Raw genomic sequence first — 21,793 nt, 5'->3', positions numbered from 1 at the left:
CCTCGCTCTGGATTCCTTGCTTTCGCTGCCCAAAGCATGCTTTGCTATTATTACTTGTTTTTCGAGCCTCAAGTCGGAAGGACATTAGCCGTGCAGGACACCTGCTTCTCAAGGACGAGGCGAGCGCGGTTTAGCCGAGGCCTGGTCCAGTGAGCACGGGTTGCTGAGATGCCTTGTTTTTATTAATGCCAGCGACGTGTCACATGTGAGTGTGATGATGTGAGGCTTCAATACAGGACTCCAACTGTTTTTGTGGAATGCTAATCGCTGCATTCATTTTAGTGCTGGCTGGGAGTTGCTCTCTGGAGAAATATAAAAACTAGGCTTGCTTCCTGTAAAGGCCTGCTACGCACTGCCTGATGTCATCATTTTTAAAAGTTTTTTTTTTTTTTTTTTTTGTTTTGTTTGATTGCTTCTGGATGCTGATGCTCTATTATTTGAGGAATAATAAAAGATTGATGAGCAAAACGATGAGTTTTTGAAATGCTTTCGCAGCAAACCATTGAAGACTATTGCTTCCTGGTAGTTGATTACAATTCGTTCTATTTTACCCCACATGCATGAGGCAAAAAGTGGGGTCAAGTAATTGGTTCACTCTGTCTGTCTGTCTGTCTGTCTGTCTGTATCTGATTGTCGTCGAGGAACAACTCGATTTCAATTGAATGTTACATTTTTGAACGCATCGGAAAACAAACCTTCATTTTAACAGTACGTTGGTTCTGAATTCATCCTGATGCGCAGAGAGGAGTGAAACAATGTTTTACTCTGTCTGTCTGTCTTTTGTTAATTTATTAATTTTTTTTTTTTAACTCTGACATTCAAACAAAATTGAAAATCATTCCAAACAGAAAACTTGCTATTTTTTAACGATGTCATGAGGGACACAAACACCAGGCAGAACTAACTAACGTAACGTGTTAAATAAGGCGGTGTAAGAGACACTGCACAATGGTGGGAAACTTCAGGAATTTTATTTTTGTACAACCTTTAAAATCTTTATTTTATTTCGATTTAATTATTTTCTTGAACACTGGAGAACACGACTCACCATTTCAGCACTTTTTTTTTCTCAAGACTGCGTGGGTGAGGTGTTCCATGAACTCTCGTTATTCGAGTATTTGCTGCAGAAAACTTTTTCCCATTTCCATCATCATTGATGAAATACTTGACTTTTCACAATGAACATTGTTATGAATGAATGGATGGACCACTTTTTGGTTCATGGGCACCAGCACTATTTTTGGTGTTGTTGTTGTTGTTGTTGTTGTTTGTCTGTCTGTCTGTCTGTCTGTCTGTCTCTGTGACTCTCTCCAGAGCATAGCTCCATGACGTTTGATGCGATCTTGATGAAACTTGGACACAAGCTAGATATCATGGTCTAGTTGTGTCTTTTTGTATGAGGGGGGTCCCACGCCCCTTGTGGGCGGAGCCACGCCCACATGGACTTTTTATTTATTTATTTATTTATTTTCCTCGATTTTTTTTTCTCACAATTTCATTTCCTAGAAGCTGTGCGTAATGTCCATAAGTACAATATATTAAAAAAATCCGATTTGATTTGGTCAATTTTGACGGAAGAGATAGGTTTTTACGGTCGGGCTTCTTCAAAAGCTTCCACTAACTCAATTGTACCTATCGTGGCATTGTTCAATAATGTCCGCGAACTATCGTCGCCTCCCGGCTTGTATTTTTTATTTTTTAATTAACCTCTTTCTACATCATTCAGTTTGAACACAAGTTTTATGCAAATAGTGATGTGCGCACACACGTTGTGTTCAAATTTGAGTCTATGAGTGTGGTCTTAAAGTCTCCCATTGTGTGAATAACTGGGGAACACACTTGCAGCCGATGCATCGTTGGACGCTGACATCGACTCGTGTGTTGCTGAGGATTCCACAGCCTTTGCTTTATTGTGGGTACGAGTCTGAAGCCAGAGAGTTATCTCGACGTCCACTTTTTCGTGCAGCAATGGTACCGATGCCGGTGTATCGCCAATGATGCATGGCTCCACATTGTGTTCATATAAAAGCACCTCGTGACGGTTTTAACCAATGTTACCTGCAATCTATTATTAGGATTCAAAACATTGCACTCCTGGAAAGAGTAGAAATTGCATCCATGGACCACCTGATCAGAATCATGGGACTGAAATGACTGACATGCGCGTTGGTCAGATGACAGAAGAGTCACATGATGAAGCTCATGACGGACAAGAAACCTCTTTTCATTGAGATAAAGCATTTAACAGAAGGCTAAACTATGCTGGAGAGATGTAGTAAGAGTGACCTCAAGACCTCTGACATTGACCGAAGCAAATGGTCCTGCATCAAGACCCGCTCCCTGTTGAGAGCAATTGTAGCCGATAGTACCAAGTATGCCATGGGTTTGCGTGTGGAGAAAGCCAAGTATTGTCATAGCATACACCACCACCCTGTGGTAGAAACTGCCTCCCTACCTCCCGTTCAGCAGCGAGGCTTTATTTTGCGATTGTCCAGGATGTAATCCCACCAGTCAGTCATTAACACGGTCTATCTCTCACAGCACAAAAGACCGGGTACGTTCCGTTTCCTGCCATCAAGTGAACATATTCCCGAACTGTAGTGAGACCTCTTCAAAGACTGGACTTGCCCGACGCTGGAGGTTTTGTTAAGGCAAGTAATTAGGTGGATTTCTGTCATCGCCTATCGTCGGTCTTGACTCTTGACAGAGACATGATGGTCATCACTCGCATGTATGTATGTATACACAATCGGTTACACCGAGAACCAGACAATCATAGGTGCATGCATTATCGGAAAGTGACATTAAACTATTTATTTCTTTATTTTAACCTGAAAACTTGCTCTCGACTTTCTTTCTACAAGTTCCTTTTAAAGACCGTTAAAATGCCATAAAGATCCCAGATTACAATGAAACTTTATCCCAATGATGGAAGCCACCAACGTTCTACAAGAGTGATTTATTCAACAATGGGGTCAGTTTTACCTTCCACACCATCACAAATGTTTCCCATTAAAAAGAGCAGTTTCACAGTGACCTTCAATGTTAATATTCGTTGTAAAGTTTGTGAATTTGTCCCCGGTTTTGCTCTTGTTTTTGTACTTTCTCCGTAAAGTTTTCGCCCCGTGTGCAGAAGATGGTGCATTTCACCAAGTCTGGTTGGTGTTGCTGCGAAATGAAACGCTGCTGTTGCTTTCGGTTTTACTCCTAACAGCGCAAGGTGTGAATAGATTCTCTTGTAGATGATATTTTGGTTGAAAAAGCAGGAGCTGCTCTGCGGCGCTTTATTAAATCCGATTTCCTTTTGACCCTTATCCTGGGTCAGTCGATGCCTACAAGTTAACGAGCCTTTTTAACCGTGTCTCATTGGTTAATGGACTGCAGATGGGAGGAGACTGTGTTGTAATGGAGTTGCCCCCTGTAGCTTGATAAACACAATGTAGGATGGAGTACGCCAGGTGCCAGGGATGCTGCTGTTTGTGGACACAACATGTTGGTTGGGAGGGTGATAGGGCCTGAGGGTGGAGGGGCGGCGGGGGGGGGGGCGGCACAGAGAGAGTAAGGAGGGGTATCGATGTCGCCCCTCTGAATACATGAAATAATGTGTTTAAATGTTATCTAGTTATCATGGGTTGCATACAAGTCTAATTCAACCCTATTACAACTAATTGGTTAATATCATCATCGTCATCGTCATCGTCGGAACCACACGCCTTTGCTTAATTTTGCAAGGCCGATGCTATTCCTTGAGGAACCTTTTATGGTGCTGAGCCACCTATGATGGCTTCTTCCAATTCTGAACAAACCTCGCTCTGTGACGTTGATGAACGATTCTCGAGATTTCTCTCCTCAAACCAATGAAGAAGAGCATTGATCACCCGCGTTGCTGCCGTCCGTAATTTTTCAACAAGCCATCTTAATTTGCAACAGCTTGCATTGTCGATGTGAACTATATGCCTGGGCCTATATCATTGCGGTGAACCTTGCGTTTTTGCTAATTCTCTCTGAAAACTGCGTTGATGTTGTACACCGCTCCTTCCCAATTCCACATCCAGGCGATGCATGACGTCATCAAAGATCCAGGCGATGCATGACGTCATCAAAGGAGGGAGTACTCTGTTTTTACTCCGTTTTCTTTCTTTCTTGTTTGTCCGGGTGATACGTCAGCCATCCTTTGACCTAGGAAGCTGAAATTTTGGAACAAAAGTAAGGATGTGCTGTGGTAAAAACTGCATTTTCTTTTGGGTTTTGGAGCGGGGGGTTGATTCATCAATTAATTAATTAATTAATTATCGATTTATTAATTCCTTATTTATTTTCTTTCTCATCCTGGCAATATTTCGGGCACCTTTTTGAGCTCGGAAACTGATATTTGGACACGACAGTGACCAAGGTATTTGGCTATGAAGGGTATCTTTGATTTATTGATTAATTAATTGATCGGTTAATTATTTAATTTTTCGATTAATTACTTAATTTTCAAAAAGTTACAGATTCGGATGAAAAATTTGTGGTTTTGGTATGCCATTTGCCAATTGATTAAGAAATTAATTATTTTACGATTATTTATTTATTTTAATTACACAATGAATCAATGAATCGATTATTTCATGCCATTCCCTCCCAATTCCGTCTCCATGCGCTGTGTGGCGGCATCGTCGCAGGCGCCCCGGCAATGTCGTGTGCTGGTGGGTTTGTTATTTGTTTATTTGGCATGTGGGCGGTCTACTTTGAATGTACCCGTCCGTACTTGTCTTTTTCTTTTTTTTTGCATACGTGCCGCGCTTTGGAGAGTGATTCGTTCAGGATTTTGCTGGTGTTTGTGAACCTGATAAACGGAGTAGGAGAGCCACGAGTTTGGAGATCGTGTAAACATTGTGAAGGACAAATCATTGAGAAGGAAAGTTTGCCGGGTGGATCCGACGTTTAAAATTATTATGAATACATCCTTAACTGAGGAGTGTGCAATGAGCAAGCTGCACCGGCAGAACTCAAGACTATTACATGATGGATGGATGGATGGATATTGGGCCCTATCCTCGCTTGGTAGAAGTGGAGCTGAGTTGTGCTATTTCTACTCTGTTGTTGTTGTTGTTGTTCCCATCTTGCTGAGCAATTTGATCCAGTTTTATAATGGCCAAGTTCAAATGTTATCTAAACGTGTCGTCCTCCGCTTGAACAGATACATGAGTCTCTTCTCACTGTCCTCTGCCGTTCATTTATTTTGGCTTTCTCACTGGTTCCGTGCTTTGTGTCGGAGACTTTCCCGTTGATGATATTGAGCGGATTGTAGTGGGTGTGGGTTGAGGGAGGGAGAGACGTGGTCTTCGTTTCTTTGTGAGTTGCTGAGAGGGCACTCCGAAGTACAATTAATCATGCGAGTTAATACATGTGTCAGAAAACCTCTGAGCCGACGAGTTAAAACGAGCTATGTAAATTCGTTTCGAGCTGCCTCGAAGCTGATAAAAATAACTTCACTGCTTTTTACGATTATAAGGACAATTGATATCTTGCAGATCGAATGGAAGCTCAAAACTCCTCTGGTTACTTCTTTGTGTGACAAACTTGACAGGAGGGACCCATGTTCAAATCCATAGTCAAAAATTTTTTATGCAATGATGGTTTTGTCTTTTGTGATGTACATTTCTTTCTTTTTTTTTATTCCCATTGTTCCCAGTACATGTATGTATATGTATATGTATATGTATATGTATATGTATATATATATATATATATATATATATATATATATATATATATGTAAACATTACACAGCGATGATAATGAAAATGCTGTATTTTCCAGAGAGCTGTTCTTCATTTTTCATTTTTTCCTTTTTCTTCTGTTTTTTTATTCCCATTGTTCCCAATATATATATATATATATATATATATATATATATATATATATATATATATATATATATATATATATATATATATATATATATATATATATATATATATATATATATATATATATATATATATATATATATATGTATATATATATATATTTCAACATTACACAGCGATGATAATCAAAATACTGTATTTTCCAGATAGCTGTTCTTCATTTTTCATTTTTCATTTTTTTTTCCTTTTCTTCTGTTTTTTATTCCCATTGTTCCCAATATATATGTATGTATGTAAACATTACACAGCGATGATAATCAAAATACTGTATTTTCCAGATAGCTGTTCTTCATTTTTCATTTTTAATTTTTTTTTCGTTTTCTTCTGTTTTTTATTCCCATTGTTCCCAATATATATGTATGTATGTAAACATTACACAGCGATGATAATCAAAATACTGTATTTTCCAGAGAGCTGTTCTTCATTTTTCATTTTTCATTTTTTTTCGTTTTCTTCTTTTTTTGTTCCACTTCTTTTCCATGATCACGCACTTTAGCTCAACCACAAAACTTCCTTCCTTCTGTCATAAAATACTTTATTTGCACTTGTACATGGGTTTATCCTCCCGCCCCCCCCACCCACCCCACCTATGACTTTTACAATATACTACGAATCTGTGGATGTCAACACTTCACTACAGTGTTCTTCCTGAGAGAGCGTTATCCTCGGGGTGATCTGGTACCTCCTTTGGTGAGGTAATAGTCACCTCGCAGTGATAGCCCATGATCTACAGATTTGGCATTGAAGCCGAAGAGTGGGGAAGGTGGAAGGTGTGGTGGAGGAGGGGGAGAAAAGGGGGGGGGGTTCTTTATGGTCAGCAGATGAGCTTCCTTGCCCTTTCTTTCACGCTGCTTATCGTTTGCTTTTCACTTGGCCCCCTTTTTTCTTCCCGCAGAGGGGCACAGGTTGGGGGGCTGCGTGCACGGTGCCTGGCCCTCGGCTCCCTACTGCCCTCTCGCAAACTCCGGGCACACCTGTTGGTGTATCCGTAAACCTTTGTTCCGCCTTTTGACGGCTTCTCCGCCCCATGTTGTACAACTGCTCTCGGTCACAGCATACCAGGTGACCCCATAAGAATGATCACCTTTTAATCTATTGCAGAAGTGTTCATGGCCAGCTGGGTATCGGCCGCGAGGCTGCGACTTTTACAAACTTTCCGTTAAGTGTGCAATTTTTGAGTTGACGAGAACAGTGGCAGATTGGGCCTCGTACGGCGCTCGTCTCTCAATCATCTCACCTTTGCCCTCATCAGTATGGCTTTACCACTGTGTAAGAATCATATTTGTTTTATGATTTTGGATCCCGTGTTCAAACAACCACGAGGTACCACAAGCAGAGTTCAAGTTTGAGGAGTGTATCAGCAATGAACCAGGTTTAATTCCTGACCCGACGAGAAGCTGTAGGACTTGTGCTTCAAAGGCAGGGTGTTGCATCACAAAGCGTGTCGTCCCTCTCTTGGTCGTTAGGCTGGGAACTCATCTGCCAGCATTAGCTGGTGGATGTTTTAATAATCACACGAAGTCCTTCACGAAGAGTAGGCAAGCTATTGCTGGCATTAGAACATAATTCCAAACTCCTCCATGAACAAACTCCAGTCGAATGTCGGGCCTGGCAAACGAGTTTGTGCAACACTGGTCAAATTTGCATGCTCTGAGCTGCCTGCCCTATACTGTCAGATGTGGCACAAGGAGAAGACACAATTTCTCAAAGGATCCAAAGCACACCTGTTGTGGTGTTATCCAGGATATTGACAAGAAAGCTGTGGAGTGGCCTGCTCTTCCAAAATCTTCAGTGGGGAACACTTAATGATATTGTTGGATTAAATTAACGGGATGTTCATCGAGCTGTGCTAAACGCCGTGGGAGGCAAGGAGAAGCTGACCTCATTGGAGGAAAAGTACAACGAAGGGATAACGTTCGAAACGTCAGCTTCGCCTCGCTTCCCACGGCGTTTAGCGTACCTTGATCAACGTCCTGTCCATTGTTCTACCTGTCCGCCAATGCAAGTCCACACGAGCCTTCACCAGTAAGACGAGTTCTTCATTCGATGCTTAAATATATTGCACTTGCACGATTTTTTTTTTTTTTTTTTTTTTTTTTTTTAAGGAAAAGACTGCTCCGGTACCATGGCAAATTACCAAATTCCTTCATGGTTGCAGCACTTCAGCAGAAGAGGAGGAGATTTGGACCATACTCAGCGCAGAGCGTTGTTGCTGCCTAAGCAGTCTCCTTGGCTATTGGGCACAATCCTGGACGGGTCGCCACTCCGACACAGTATACCAGCATGCTGGCACTCATTTTGCCAACCTCGGAAGGATGACAGGCCGAGTTAACCCCACCTGGTATGAATTCAACAGCTGAGCGGGATTTGAACCCAGGACCCGAGGATCCAAAGCCCGCCACCCTAATCATAAAGCCAACACCAGGCACTTTAGGGTGATTATAAAATCTTACCCAGGACACAGCAGCTCCACCTGATCTGAGTAACCGAGTAATTTTAATATCAACAGTCAGAGTATGCACCGCCTGTGTGTGGCGATTGATGCCATAATGGAGTTCAATGTTTTTACCCTCATTGCCAGTTGTTCAACAGTGAAAGGTTCCAACTCGCGACATAGATTCCACAAAGGTTAAATGATCTTGCGATTGTGTTAAACCAAACATGGAGGGGTGAAATCTTAAGGTGTGTGCACACTGTCATGGGCAGATCATCATTATTATTATTATTATTATTATTATTATTATTATTATTATTATTATTATTATTATTATTATTATATGTTCTTCCAGCAATCTCGATCTTTCTACTCACGAGTTTGTTTCTGTCCATTTTAAAATGTTGCTTCCCTTCCAATCTTGTCAGCCTTTAAGCCAACCATGTTCCGGGGGTAATTTGTCCAGGCTAATCCCCAGTGAATGTTCAGGAGTGATTTACACGCTCGCATGATGTTTGCCAGGAGTGTGACCGTACGCTGGTGCGGACCCCAAGTGTTTGTTTCTTCATTTAGTTATTTACTTTTTTCAGGCATTCCTTCAGATACATTGGTTTTGATTCCCAAAATTTTATTTCAGTGCTTATGATTGAATGAAAAATTTGCAGCTCGATGGTAAAAGCAAAATTTTCATGGGGAAAAAAAAAATTATGCAAATTTTGAGGATCTTTTTTTTTTTTTTTTTAACCTACTTTGAGGGTCGTGGTGGTTGAGCCCGTACACAGCGTCTGTGCACATGACTCGTGCATGCTTTGAGACTAGATCCAACCCTGCACAGGTCACCACTCCATCGCAGGGTGTGGAACGCCGCTGGACAGCCGAGGGAAATTTTACGCTGACTTGTGGGGTGGGGTCTTTTGTGGGAAATCCCATATGGATATCGTGAAATGGATCTACAGGTCATATCACGTCAAATCAACACATCGTCTGAACAATGTCTTTGATTCCCTTAAACCTGGCCCAGTTGTTGACACTTGGGAGGTGTACACACACCTGAAAAATTTGCAACTCCTCGATCAAGTAGATTTTGACGTATAGGTCATCAAAGTTTTGACCTTTAACATGCCTTGCAATCTTTGGGAGGTCAATACCTCCGGTTCTATTTGACCTGCAAAGATGATCTTTGCATCAAACGAAAGCGCTTCACGAGATGAACAAACAAGTAAACTCTCAATGAAAAAGTTTGACCTAGTGTTTGACCTTTGACCTGCTGTACCTTTACCTTCACCATTAAAGGGTCAATGCACACAGTTTGTACCAAGCTATACACGTTCACACTAAATATCGAAACGTCGGTCTGCGTTTTTCAAATTTCTCCCACCAATGGTGCAGCCTCTGTTCCAGCACTGCTGCGCCATGACGGTTTCCTTTCCAGATGGACTATGTGCACCCTTACTTATCACTGTCGTTCAACTCGCTACCGTTCATATATTAGTTCGTCAATTTGAAAATGTAAGGTGTCTGATATTAAAATGATGCAGAACCATGTCGGTGGAGGAAACCGTTTTGTGCTGAATGTGCTTCCCAATTTGTGTTCAGTACTTGTGTGAGCCGCCAACATCCATGATGTACCAAGTGATATATACAAGGAATATTGAAGGAAATTGGACACAGGGAGGAGGCCATTTATCCCATCATGTTTGGCCCGTGCTCGGTCAATGTTGGATTAATTAAATCAGTTTATCTCCTTAACTTGACTGTGGAGGAGAGGGGGGGGGGAGGAAAGTAGGATTAGGAACAGGGACATCAGGGTGTTTTTTTGGGGGGGTGGGTGGTGGGAGGGAGTTTAGTTGGTTTGGTGAGGTGGCATGAGGAAAAAGAGGGTCCGACAAAGAACGAGGCCCAAAATGTCAGTGCTTTGTGATGTTTTACGGCAAATAACTTTAGCTTTTTTATTACTTGCAAAATCGAAGATTTTTCAAGTATATTGGTTCATCGATTTTGTTATTCTGCCCGTCTGTCTGTCTGTCTGTCTATCGCCTACAGGTCACAATTTTAAACCCATCTTCACGAAACTTCACCACTTGGTAGTGTTTGGCATAAGGAAGAAGCTGGTTGTTTTTAAGGTCAAAAGGTCAACAAATTCGTCAAATTTCTAAAATCCTCATTTTTCATCTGATTGACTTGAAATTTGAAGAGGATTTATATTTCAGGTCACTGAATTCAACCAGCCAATTATTTTTGGGGTACAATTTGTTTTATGAATTTTTCAAGTATCGTGCTCTGCACATCGTCGTCGTCTTGTTCTTGTGTTTTCATTCTCTTGTCCCACCAACGCAGACTGCGAGTCCTTTGGAATTGGCAGCAATTTTTTTTTTAATGACCTTGTACTCTCGGTACAGCAGTCTTACCGAATGTTTGTTGGTGGGATATTGGAGAATACTGGTAGCCATGGTAATGGTGTAGATTTGAGTGTTCTGCTGAATAATCTGAGAGTGGTGTTAATTTGTGTGTCAACAAACCTTGTGTGTGGGCTCTTGTACCAAATGGACGAACAGTACTTGGCCATTGATAAGACCAATTCTTGTGTTGATGATGGGAGTGTTTGAGCATCACAGCACCATGATGCTGTTAGTAAATTTATGGATGATGATGACCCAAGCTTTGGTCTTGTTGCTGGTTTTATCAATATGCTGGCAGTAGTTTGGATCTGATCAGGGTGACTTGTGAATACTTTGGTTTGAAGTCGTGTACAAGTGCGATGCAATAGACCATTACATCGATTGGTTTTGTGGCTTCGATCCCATTTCGATATTTGGTTGAACACGGAGCTTATTATATTGTTGCGAATTCGCGCCCGCCAGCGTGCGAACGGCCACGTGACTCGAATCGTGGCACGTCGCCCACCGGACGGACAATTCTGTCGTGACCCTCTCGGAATAATGCCGGGAGCTAGTCACGGGTGGGCCTTTCGGCCTCACCACGATCATGCCAATCGGCCACCCGCGTGGGATAGGGTTGTTCGCCAAACTCGACCTACTTAAGTACCCACGCGGATGGTAGACCGGGCGATCGCACCTCGCCGCAGGTCGACTCCGGACACGGGCCGCTTAAGCGATCCGTTCTGTATTATCGGGATAACCGAGCGGTGTTATCGTCGGCCTCGACGGTTCCGATTAATTAATTATCGGGCGTATTAAGCCCACGACGAACCCGTTACGTGAAGCAAGATGGCGATTCAATTTAGGAAAAGACGAAGCGAAACGGGAAAACAGTTCAACATAATGCATATTTATTCCGCGGCACACGGAGAGCACACATATACAGCCAAACAGAATGCACATATATCAAATGCTACAAAAGAAAGAATGATGCAGAGATACTACTGACTAAGACCGACACACGGCAACACTTAAACAGTTTTACTTCACCAGACTGGCGCCGACACACATTTACTCAAAAGCAAAGGAAACAAGCCACCCTCATAGGCAAGGGGGCAGACGGGCCCGTAGGCCAATATGTGCGCGGTACCTGAAGGAGCGGTCAGGCCCGCGAGACCGGGGGGGGGGTCCTACCCGCGTCCTCGTGATGAGCCGCAAATGTGGCTGCGCGGCGGTGCCCCGACTTCGTGCTCCTTCGCGGGTTTCGTTGGCACCGCTTGGAGGGGGGTGGGAACGGGGCCCCCTTTTTGCACTATCTCAGCGCGGGGGAAAGGGGGAATTGTTGATGCTCTGGGGAAGGAGTATAGCTGGCTTGCTTGGGTCCCGTGACCAGCGATTCCACCGCGACCTCGTCGTCAACCGCCGTCTTCCTTGCCTCGGACCCGAGCTCCTCGGACTCTTCCCCCAATTCTCCTCAGCCGACTGCAGAAAACCACCTGGACGCGCTCGCCTCCCGACTCCACTCCGCGCTCCAACCCGACTTGACTGCCTCGCAACAGCAACTCTTGCGCAACAACTCTTCTTTCTCTCTGCCCCAAAACTCTCTTCGCTTCTCTGCCACTCCACTCTGCTTTTCTGCTCGGCGTTTTATAGGCCGGCAGGAGAACCCATATGCAAATTTCCGGTTCAGGATGAGCTCGGGGGCGGAGCCACGCTCGCCTATTGGACGGAGGAAAAGGGGCTTGAATCTCCCCTGATCCTAGAATTTGCATATCTCGATTCCACACAGACGCACCTGGAGGCGGGGCCAAGCCGCCCCGCGCTTGCTGATTGGACGGATCAGAAGTGGGCGTGTAGCATTCCTGATCCGAATTCTCCTCGGAAAGGCCGCATTTTGCACTCTCGGCTCGGCGCGTATCTTGTACGAGCCCAGGACAGCCCGACGCTCGGTGCTCACAGATGGTGCGGGAATGGCGGTAGAAGGAGGGAGGTGAGGGTGGTGGAGGGTTTATGGTGGTGGCTTGATGGTCATGGTGCGTTTGGGAATGGCATGATGCGATGATGTGGGAGCAAGTTGTAAAGGTAAAGGTCGTGGCTGTTGGCGTTGTTGTTGTTGTGAAGCGGCGTTGCGGTTGGTGGTTGTTGTTTGATGGCGGTTGGTTCAAAATAAAGATAGAACAGAAAAACAGCTATCTCAAAGCGTCGCACCCGAATGAATCGCATTTATTCCCTCTAAACAACGGGTTTGGGGCTAACTACACATGTACTTACAGAGATATCTCACCTATGGGACCTGAATGGTGGTTTGCGAATTTCCACAACCGTAACACTATACACCTTAGACCCTCCTTAGTCCTAAACTTTAATGGATAAAGTTATATCGTACAGCAAGTCAAAGGTCAAACCTCTGTCAACTTTTATTTGATTTACCTTTTTCTTTTTTTTTCTTTTTTTTTCTCCGTGGCAGACCAAACGTTGTTGATCTTGAAGGACTCTGTCATCTGATGCAAAGGTTATCTTTGTTGGTCGAACAGAACCAGAGATACGACCTCCCAAAGGCTGCAAGATCAGAAACGTTGACCTATATCTCAACAATTACTTGATCTCGGTCCGAGGAGGACAAAATTTCAGTTACAAATATATCTTTCAAAAGGTACCACAACTATTCCAGATAACAATGGAATCAGAGATATTGATGTCGGACATTGCAATGTTTTGACAAGGAGTGACCAAAATGTAATCTTGTCAGCTTTAGCAGATCGCCAGTCAATTGCCTTGAAAAGTGGAGCATGCTCCGCTCGCTGCCATTTGTAAATGTCTGGCAAAGTTACAGTACCTTCAGAAAATATTCACACCCCTCAACTTTTATCACATTTTGTTTTACAAATTAATTAAACAGGAAAGGCTGAGATATCTAATTTACACAAGTAGTCAGGCCCTGAGTCAATACTTCGTAGAAGCGGCTTTGGCAGTGATTACAGCTTCGAGTCTTCTTGGGTATGTCTGTGTCAGCTTGGCACATCTGGATTTGGGGATTTTCTCCTATTCTTCCTTGCAGATTTGTTCAAGCTCTGTCTTGTTGGATGGGGAGACTCAGTGAACAGCAATCTTCAAGTCTTTCCACAGATTCTCAATGGGATTCAAGTCTGGCCTTTGCTGGGCCGCTCAAGGACTTTCACATTCTCATTCTGAAGCCATTCCAGTGTTGCTTTGGCTGTATGCTTGGGGTCATTGTCCTGTTGGAACGTAAGTCTTTGCCGTGGTCTGAGGTATTTTGCACTTTAAAGCAGGTTCTCCTCAAGGATTTGCCTGTATTTGCCGTTCATTGTTCCTCTATCCTTACAAGTCTCTCAGTGCCTGCCACTGAAAAACATCCCCAAGGCATTATGCTGCCACCACCATACTTCACGGTAAGGGTGCTATTAAATGGGTTATGAGCCGTGCTCAGTTTCCGCCAAATGTAGCGTTTTGTATTCAGGCCAAAGAGACCAATTTGCATCTCATCAGACCACAGGATATTTGGCCTCGCACACTCAGTCTTTCACATACCTTTTTGCAAAGTCCAGGCGTGCTGTCATGTCTTTTTCTCGGGAGTGGCTTCCGTCTGGACACTCTCCCATAAAGCCGAGATTTGTGAAGTGCTGCAGAGATTGTTGTCCTTCCGGCAGGTTCTCCCATCTCAGCCAAGGAACACTGTAGTTCTATTAGAATGGTCATTGGGTTTTTTGTCACCTCCCTGTGCAAGGTCCTTCTTGTCCAGTTGCTCAGTTTGGTCAGACAGCCAGTTCATGGAAGAGTATGGGTAGTTACATATTATTTCCATTTCCTAATGATGGAGCTCACTGTGCTCTTGGGAACTTTCAATGCTCTTGAAATTGTATTACGTCCTTCCCCAGATGAGTGCCTCAGCACGGAAAGAGCAGAGGGTGCAAGACCAGGAAGGAGGCGGTGGAAAACAGAGCGACCACCGACCTGTCGGCGATGGCAAAATGATAGGCTCATAGACTCGGCTTCATCCCGGGAGATTCCAATAATCTTGAAGGCCTTGGCTTCCACAGCAACAGGCTGAGCAATATGTGAGGTAGGGGAGCCACTCCAGAGGGGAAAGCAGTACTCCAAGCTGTGAATGAAGGCCTTGTAAGTGGATACTACTGCAAGTGTTCCAAGGAAGGACTTTGTACAACGGAGGATGCTCAGTTGGTGGCTAGCTTTGGAGGCCAACTTTGAAATGTGGTTTGCCCAAGAAAGATCATAGCTGATTGTGAGACCCATGAGTTTGAATGACTGAACTTCCTCAAGAGGCTTGTTCAGAAAATAGATAGGGGTGGGGTGGGGGAGTGGCGGTGGTGGAGGGTTTGCTGGAGAGATGCTGAGTGAGAGATATGTCAGGATTGACAATCTTGTGGTTTTGTTAAGGTTTCGAGAGAGGGGGAAAGGCTGCCTGTCTGAAGGATGAGGGATGTCATGGCAGAGGGTAGAATAATCGGCAAATATATTGTTGTGGATTCTCCGCCCGCCGGCTTGCGAACGACCGCGTTTAACCAATAGCGGCCGCTTCGCCCACCGAACGGACAATCTAGTCACGGCTTTCCGATCAACGCCGAAAACCAGCCACGGGTGTGTTTTTAAGCACAACACAGCCTAGTCAATATTCTACCCGCGCTACAGGGTCAATCGCCGAATTGTCAATATACCTAATTAATCGTGCGGGCAGACTACCGAGAGAATGTACCTCAACGGGGCCGCTTGGAAACAAGCCGCTTAAGCAGCTCGCTTCGTTTTGGGATAACTGAGCGGGGTATTATCGCGAGGCCCCGTTGGACCCGATTCTATTATCGGTTATTTAACAACCAACTATATTCCGAACGCAGAATGGCAGCCCAATTAAGGGAAGAGGACGCAACAAACGGGTTAACATTCACACAAGCACATTTATTTGCAATGGCGCGTATGCAGGCATGCACGTAATCAGGCGAGGCAAACAAAAGCAATACACTGTACAAGCACGTAATGAATGGGGGTAGGGACATGACGCGAGCAAGAAAAAGAACTACTATCGTTCTATTAATTACGGACATGGCGCCACAACGTTCATTCAAAAGCAACAAAGAAAAAAAACCCCAGGACAGACGAGGGTTAGACTGGACCTCTTGGGTCTTTATTTCACGGAGCTGTGATGACCGCAGAGGCTCCATGAGGCCGGGCTGGTTACCTTCACCTTCGAGGTTCCTCGCTGGGGCGACCCATGACGTCCCGTCCCCACGGCAGTTGTCATGACCGCGGTCCGGCCCAGGCCCCGTCCAACGGCCCGGCGATTCGAGCCCAGCCGGCAACGCCTCAGAGGAACGAATGGGTCTTTCGCTCTTTCAGAGTTGATGCTCTCTTTAAGAGCCCGTCCGTCCCTCAGCGCTGCTCGGACTGTCTGGAAGCCCGATCACCTCGGACCGTTCGATGCTGGCTGGCGACCTCTCTCCGGTTCTCCCCATGTCCCACACGAACGCGCAGTTCTGCGTGGCACGGCTGGCCTGCTGTGCTCCCCGCTCCGTCTCCTCGGCGAACCCTGACTTCCACTGCCCTCCACTGGACTCGAACTTTGCTCTTCACACCGCTCCAAACCCCGACTGACTCCAACTGCGAGCTTTGTGCTCTGCGCGCTGTTATATAGGGTTCGTGAGGCGAGGTTTGATCTCCGCTCTTTCCCCTCTGATCCCCACTGGCTCCGCCCTTCTTGATCTCCTGATCCGAATTCCGAGGCAAAGCTTGGAGCGAGCGGACGTGGTAGAAATCATCGACGCTGAAGGGAGAGCGGACGTGGTAGAAATCACCGTCGCTGGCAACAAGGAAACCCCCGCGTTTGTTTGCAGTGATCTTGCCGTGGCCGGTGCAAAGATGGTGGGGCCCGTGGAGTTGAAGGTGAAGCGATGTTGTTTCGTTGTTGGGTATTGGGGGAGATGCGGTTTAGGAGATGGTGGTTGGCATTGTGGAGAAGGTGGTTGTGGTTGGCGTCGTGGAGAAGGTGGTTGTGTGAGGGCGGTTGTGGAGGAGGCGGTTGTGGAGGAGGCGGTTGTTGTGGTTGAAATGCGGTTGGCATTTGGAGAAGGTGGTTGTGGTTGGCGTTGTGGAGAAGGTGGTTGTTGTGAAGCGGTTGGCCAGAGCGATGTTGGTGGTGGAGGTGATTGTTGTGAAGCGGTTGGTCCAAAATAACGATAGCAAAAGAATAACTGCTAACTCAAAGATCACAGCCCTTTAAAGATCGGTGGGGAAATCTATCTGAACACAGACTTATCGACATAACACTGATCTGAGGACCTATATGGTGCTCTGCGAATTTCCACAGCTGTAACAATATAAATAGATTTTGTTTCTAATTAATTGTTATAGGTTTATTGTTTCGAATATTTTCTATCTTCACCAAATTTCGTGTCAATCGGACGTTCGATCTCAGATATTTTAGGGGGGGAAGGGTCAAAATGCCCCCCCCACACCCATATCCTATACATTGTTCAAAAAGCCCAGTCTAAATCGGGTTAACAGGACCCTTGAATTGATAGAACAATAATTGTAATGGTAATTGAAGTCTTATAATGTCGCTTTGTGATGCTGCCCATCAGCTTCTCTATACATACAGGGCCTTCAGAAAGTATTCACACCCCTCTACTTTTGTCACATTTTGTTGTGTTACAGCCTGAATTTAAAATGGATTCAATTAAAAATTGTCACTGATCTACACAAAATACTCCAAAATAACAAAATGAAAAAAATGTTTTTGAAAATTTTACATGTTCCTGAAAAATAAAAGCTGAAATGTCTTGCGTTAATAAGTATTCAACCCCTTTGCTATAACACTCCAAATTGAGCTCGGGTGCATCCACTTTCCTTTGATCATAGTTGAGATGTCTCAACTTGATTGGAGTCCACCTGTGGCCAATTCAATTGATTTGACATGATTCAGAAAGAAACACATCTTTCCATATGAGGTCCCACTACACAGTTGACGGTCATGTCAGAGCAGAAACTCCACCATGAAGTCCAAAGGACTGTCCGTAGAACTCCGAGATAGAATTGTGAGAAGGCATAGATCTGGGGAAGGGTTATAAACTATTTCTAGAGTGTTGAAAATTCCCAAGAGCACAGTGAGCTTCATCGTTGGGTGGAATGGAAATAATACGGAACTACTCAGACTCTTCTGAGAGCTGGCCGTCCGACCAAACTGAGCAACCTTGCAATAAGGACCTTGGTCAGGGAGGTGACCAAGAACTCAATGACCACTCTGACAGAACTACAGAGTTCCTTGGCTGAGATGGGAAAACCTGCCAGAAGGACAAGATCCTCTGCAGCACTTCACAAATCTCGGGTTCATGGTAGAGTGGCCAAATGGAAGCCACTGCTGAGAAAAAGGCACATGACAGCATGCCTTGAGTTTGCAAAAAAAAAAAAAACATGTGAAAGACACTGAGAGCATGAGGTATAATATTCTGTGTTCTGATGAGATGAAAATCAAACTCTTTGGCTTGACTGCAAAACGCTACGTCTGGTGGAAACTGAGCACAGCTCATCACCCATCTAACACCATCCCTACCATAAAGCATGGTGGTGGCAGCATCATGGTAAGGGGGGTGCTTTTCAATAGCAGGGACTGGGAGACGTGTAAGGATAGAGGGAACAATGAGTGGACCCAAATGCAGGCAAATCCTTGAGAACCTGCTTCAGAGTGCAAAAGACCTAAGACTGCGGTAAAGATTTATGTTCCAACAGGACAATGACCCCAAGCATACAGCCAAAGCAACACTGCAATGGCTTCAGAACAACAATGTGAAAGTCCTCGAGTGTCCCAGCCAAAGCCCAGACTTGAATCCAATTGAGAATCTATGGAAAGACTTGAAGATTGCTGTTCACTGACGTTCCCCAATCAACTTTACAGAGCTTGAGCAAATCTGCAAGGAAGAATGGGAGAAAATCCCCAAATCCAGATGTGAAAAGCTGATATGGACATACCCAAGAAGACTCGAAGCTGCAATCACTGCCAAAGGCGCTTCAACCAAGTATTGACTTGGGGGGTGGGAGGGGATAGAGTGGGTGGGGTTGAATACTTATGCAAATTGGACATTTCAGCTTTTTTATTCTATATTAATTTGTAAAAATTCTTTAAAATGTGTTTTCATTTTGTTATTATAGGGTATTTTGTGTAGATCGGTGACAAAAGATTTAATCTATTTTAAATTCAGGCTGTAACACAACAAAATGTGACAAAAGTCGAGGGATGTGAATACTTTCTGAAGGCCCTGTATAAAGTACAAGACCACAAACTTTTACTTTGCATATTTCACTACATCTTGAAATTATTATTACCACCACCACCGAAGGTGACGGAGGTTATGTTTTCACCCCCTTCTGTCTGTTTGTCTGTGTACAAGATATCTCAAAAAGTTGTGGACGGATCCGGATGAAACTTGGTGGACGGTGTGTGACAAGGACGAACTTCTTATATTTTGGTGAAGATCCAGATACCGATCCGACTCCTTCAATTTTTTTTTCAGTGATTCTTCACCATTGAGAGAGAGGACCAAAAATGATAAAGAGCATGATATCTCAAAAAGTTGTGGAGGATTTGGATGAAACTTGGTGGACATGTTGGGTGTGTGACACGGAAGAATTGTTTCAGTTTTGGTGAAGATCCGGATCCGGATCTGGATCTGATAATTACCTTCGCCGAAGGATTCGGAGAGGCTATTGCATTTTGTCCGTTTGTTTGTTTGTCCACAAAGAACTTTCGTGTTTTTCTCTGCAACCGTTTGTCAGATTGAGACAACATTTTCACCATTGGTGTGACTACTCATGTATAATGTTTCAATGACAATTATGATGTCATCGGTCACGTGGTGTGGCAGCCATATTGAAAAACGGAAAAACTTTGGACCTCTATCTCTGAAACCACACCAAGGAAGAAAATTGAAATTTGGCACAGAGCAAGTATTCCTCATGGGGAATGTGTGATTTTTCATGACGTCATAGGTACCCTCATTATGACGTCATAATTGCAAATCTAGAATGCCACATCCGATCAGTATGAAATTTTTTGAGGATCATCTTGGGATAAAATGGTCCGCAGAAAAAAAAATTAATGACGTCATTGGTCACGTGATTCGGCAGCCATTTTTTTTTTTTTTTTTTTAAACCCTTTAAAAATCTACTTCTCTGAAATGGCTGTAAAGATCGAGGCGAAACTTTACGCATATGACCACCTATCAATGAGGAACAAAAGTCACACACATGACATTGTAGGTCACATGGTTTGGCAGCCATATTGGATTTACCTGAAAACCTATAAAAGATACACCACTCAAAAGAAGACCTGGTGAGTGTTTGCAATCTCTGATTGCTCTTTTTCTTGTCTTCTTTTTTAAAGTGATTCTTCACCATTGAGAGATGGGGGCAAAAACAATGTATAGCACGATATCTCAAAAAGTTGTGGACGGATTCCGATGAAACTTGGTGGACAGGTTGGGTGTCTGACAAGGACTAATTGATTCGATTTTGGGGAAGAATCGAATCCGGATCTGGATACGAGAATTATTTAATTTTCAAAGTGATTCTTCACCATTGAGAGATCGGGCCAAAAACGATATAGTGTTGCGGGGCCGGGACGTCGGCGGCGAGCACTACCACCAGATGGAGCAGTCGAGTCGGCTCGACCGATCGCCCGGAATTCAGATCGTCGCCCCGGATAAGTCCGGAGTCGACGGGTCCTTGGTTTTGGACCGTGAAGGGTCAATATTTCCACCACGTGGTACAGGGTTATTCGCCAAATCTCAAAATACCGAGAGACCACGTGGTGATCTACCGAGTCTTCACACCCTCGACGGAACTCGTACGAAAACAAGCCGCTTCGCGCGCTTGTTCCGTGTGCGATTCCGAGCGGTTTAATCGCCAAGAACCATTGGTCCAGATGTTCCCTTACACGGCGGCACAACGGCCTTGCTAATTTTCCCCACACGCAACACGCTCAGTCAATGCAAGAAGGGACGCGAACGAACTGAAACATTTAACAAACGGGGTTTATTTATACAATAATGGGGAACTAGGGAACACAGAAGAGCAGATTTAAACCAAATAAAGCAAGGCAATGCAAATATATACAGCACAAGCACTTAACAGTTTTACGACTTAAAGACGGGGCCCACACACAGACACACACACGTACAGACAGAAGTGGACCCCAATGGTCTTTATTTGGATCTCCAGCCTGGAGGACAGTCGGACTGCAGATCAGTGATCGCTGGCTACCTGGCCGCGAATGCACGGCTTGGCGTCCCCTTCTTCCCGGAGCTCCGGTCACCGTAGGACGGACCAGCGCAGCTGAACCCAACTAAGGTGAATCAAGGTCGTCGCCCACGCTCGCGATCATTCGGAAGAGGAGGAGGCGGTGGATGAGGATGAGGACAAGGGCTGATGGCGACGAGGGCGGTGAAGAAATCTCTCTTCCTTTTGGTTCAGCCGTCTGCGCTTTTATCTCGTTCCCCCGCAGAAGGGGGGGGTGTCTCTGCTCGCCCTGCTTCTCCACACCAGACGGCCTTCTGCGCAGACTCCCTCGTCGCCCTGTCACTGGCCAGTTTTGGCACGCAAAAATCCTCGCCGTCCCTCTCACTGGCCAAAACGGGCGGCAAACCCCTCAATTGGCCAGGTGGCCTGGTGACATCACTTGGACCGCCCTTCACAGAGTAGGGGAAGTTCGATTGGCCGAGCAACGGTCACCCCACTCATTGCACGCCGATTGGTCGAGGGCCGCCGCGTGGCTCCTCCCCGAACTCCGCCTTGTATAATTTTTTGATATTCAGTGGTATCTTCTTGAGACAGAGCATGGGGTGTGTGTGACGAGTAATCGAGTAACCTCAGGACTCATCCTCTATGGCTGCACATCCTATCACAAGATTTAGGAATTAATTTTTTGTTTTCCTATTTTTGAAACGATGTTTGAGTCCATCCACCACCAAACTGCTCACTTAATATTTCAATTTCCCTATCTGAGTTTTCTAAATGCTTGAATTAATTCATATTTGAAGCTGAGC

General features: G+C 44.6%; 1 protein-coding gene across 1 annotated transcript in view; it reads left to right on the top strand.

The window, feature by feature from the left end:
* BOP1 (BOP1 ribosomal biogenesis factor) overlaps positions 1–21,793 on the top strand; it is a 169,841-nt gene that overhangs the window by 55,012 nt on the left and 93,036 nt on the right. The window lies entirely within an intron of this gene.

Source organism: Eptatretus burgeri, chromosome 8 (assembly GCF_056783735.1).
Source record: "Eptatretus burgeri isolate ZD-2024b chromosome 8, Ebu_testis_v1, whole genome shotgun sequence".
Lineage (NCBI taxonomy): Eukaryota > Metazoa > Chordata > Myxini > Myxiniformes > Myxinidae > Eptatretus > Eptatretus burgeri.
Note: the sequence above shows the minus strand (reverse complement) of the source record. Positions and strands in the feature narration are given on the sequence as shown.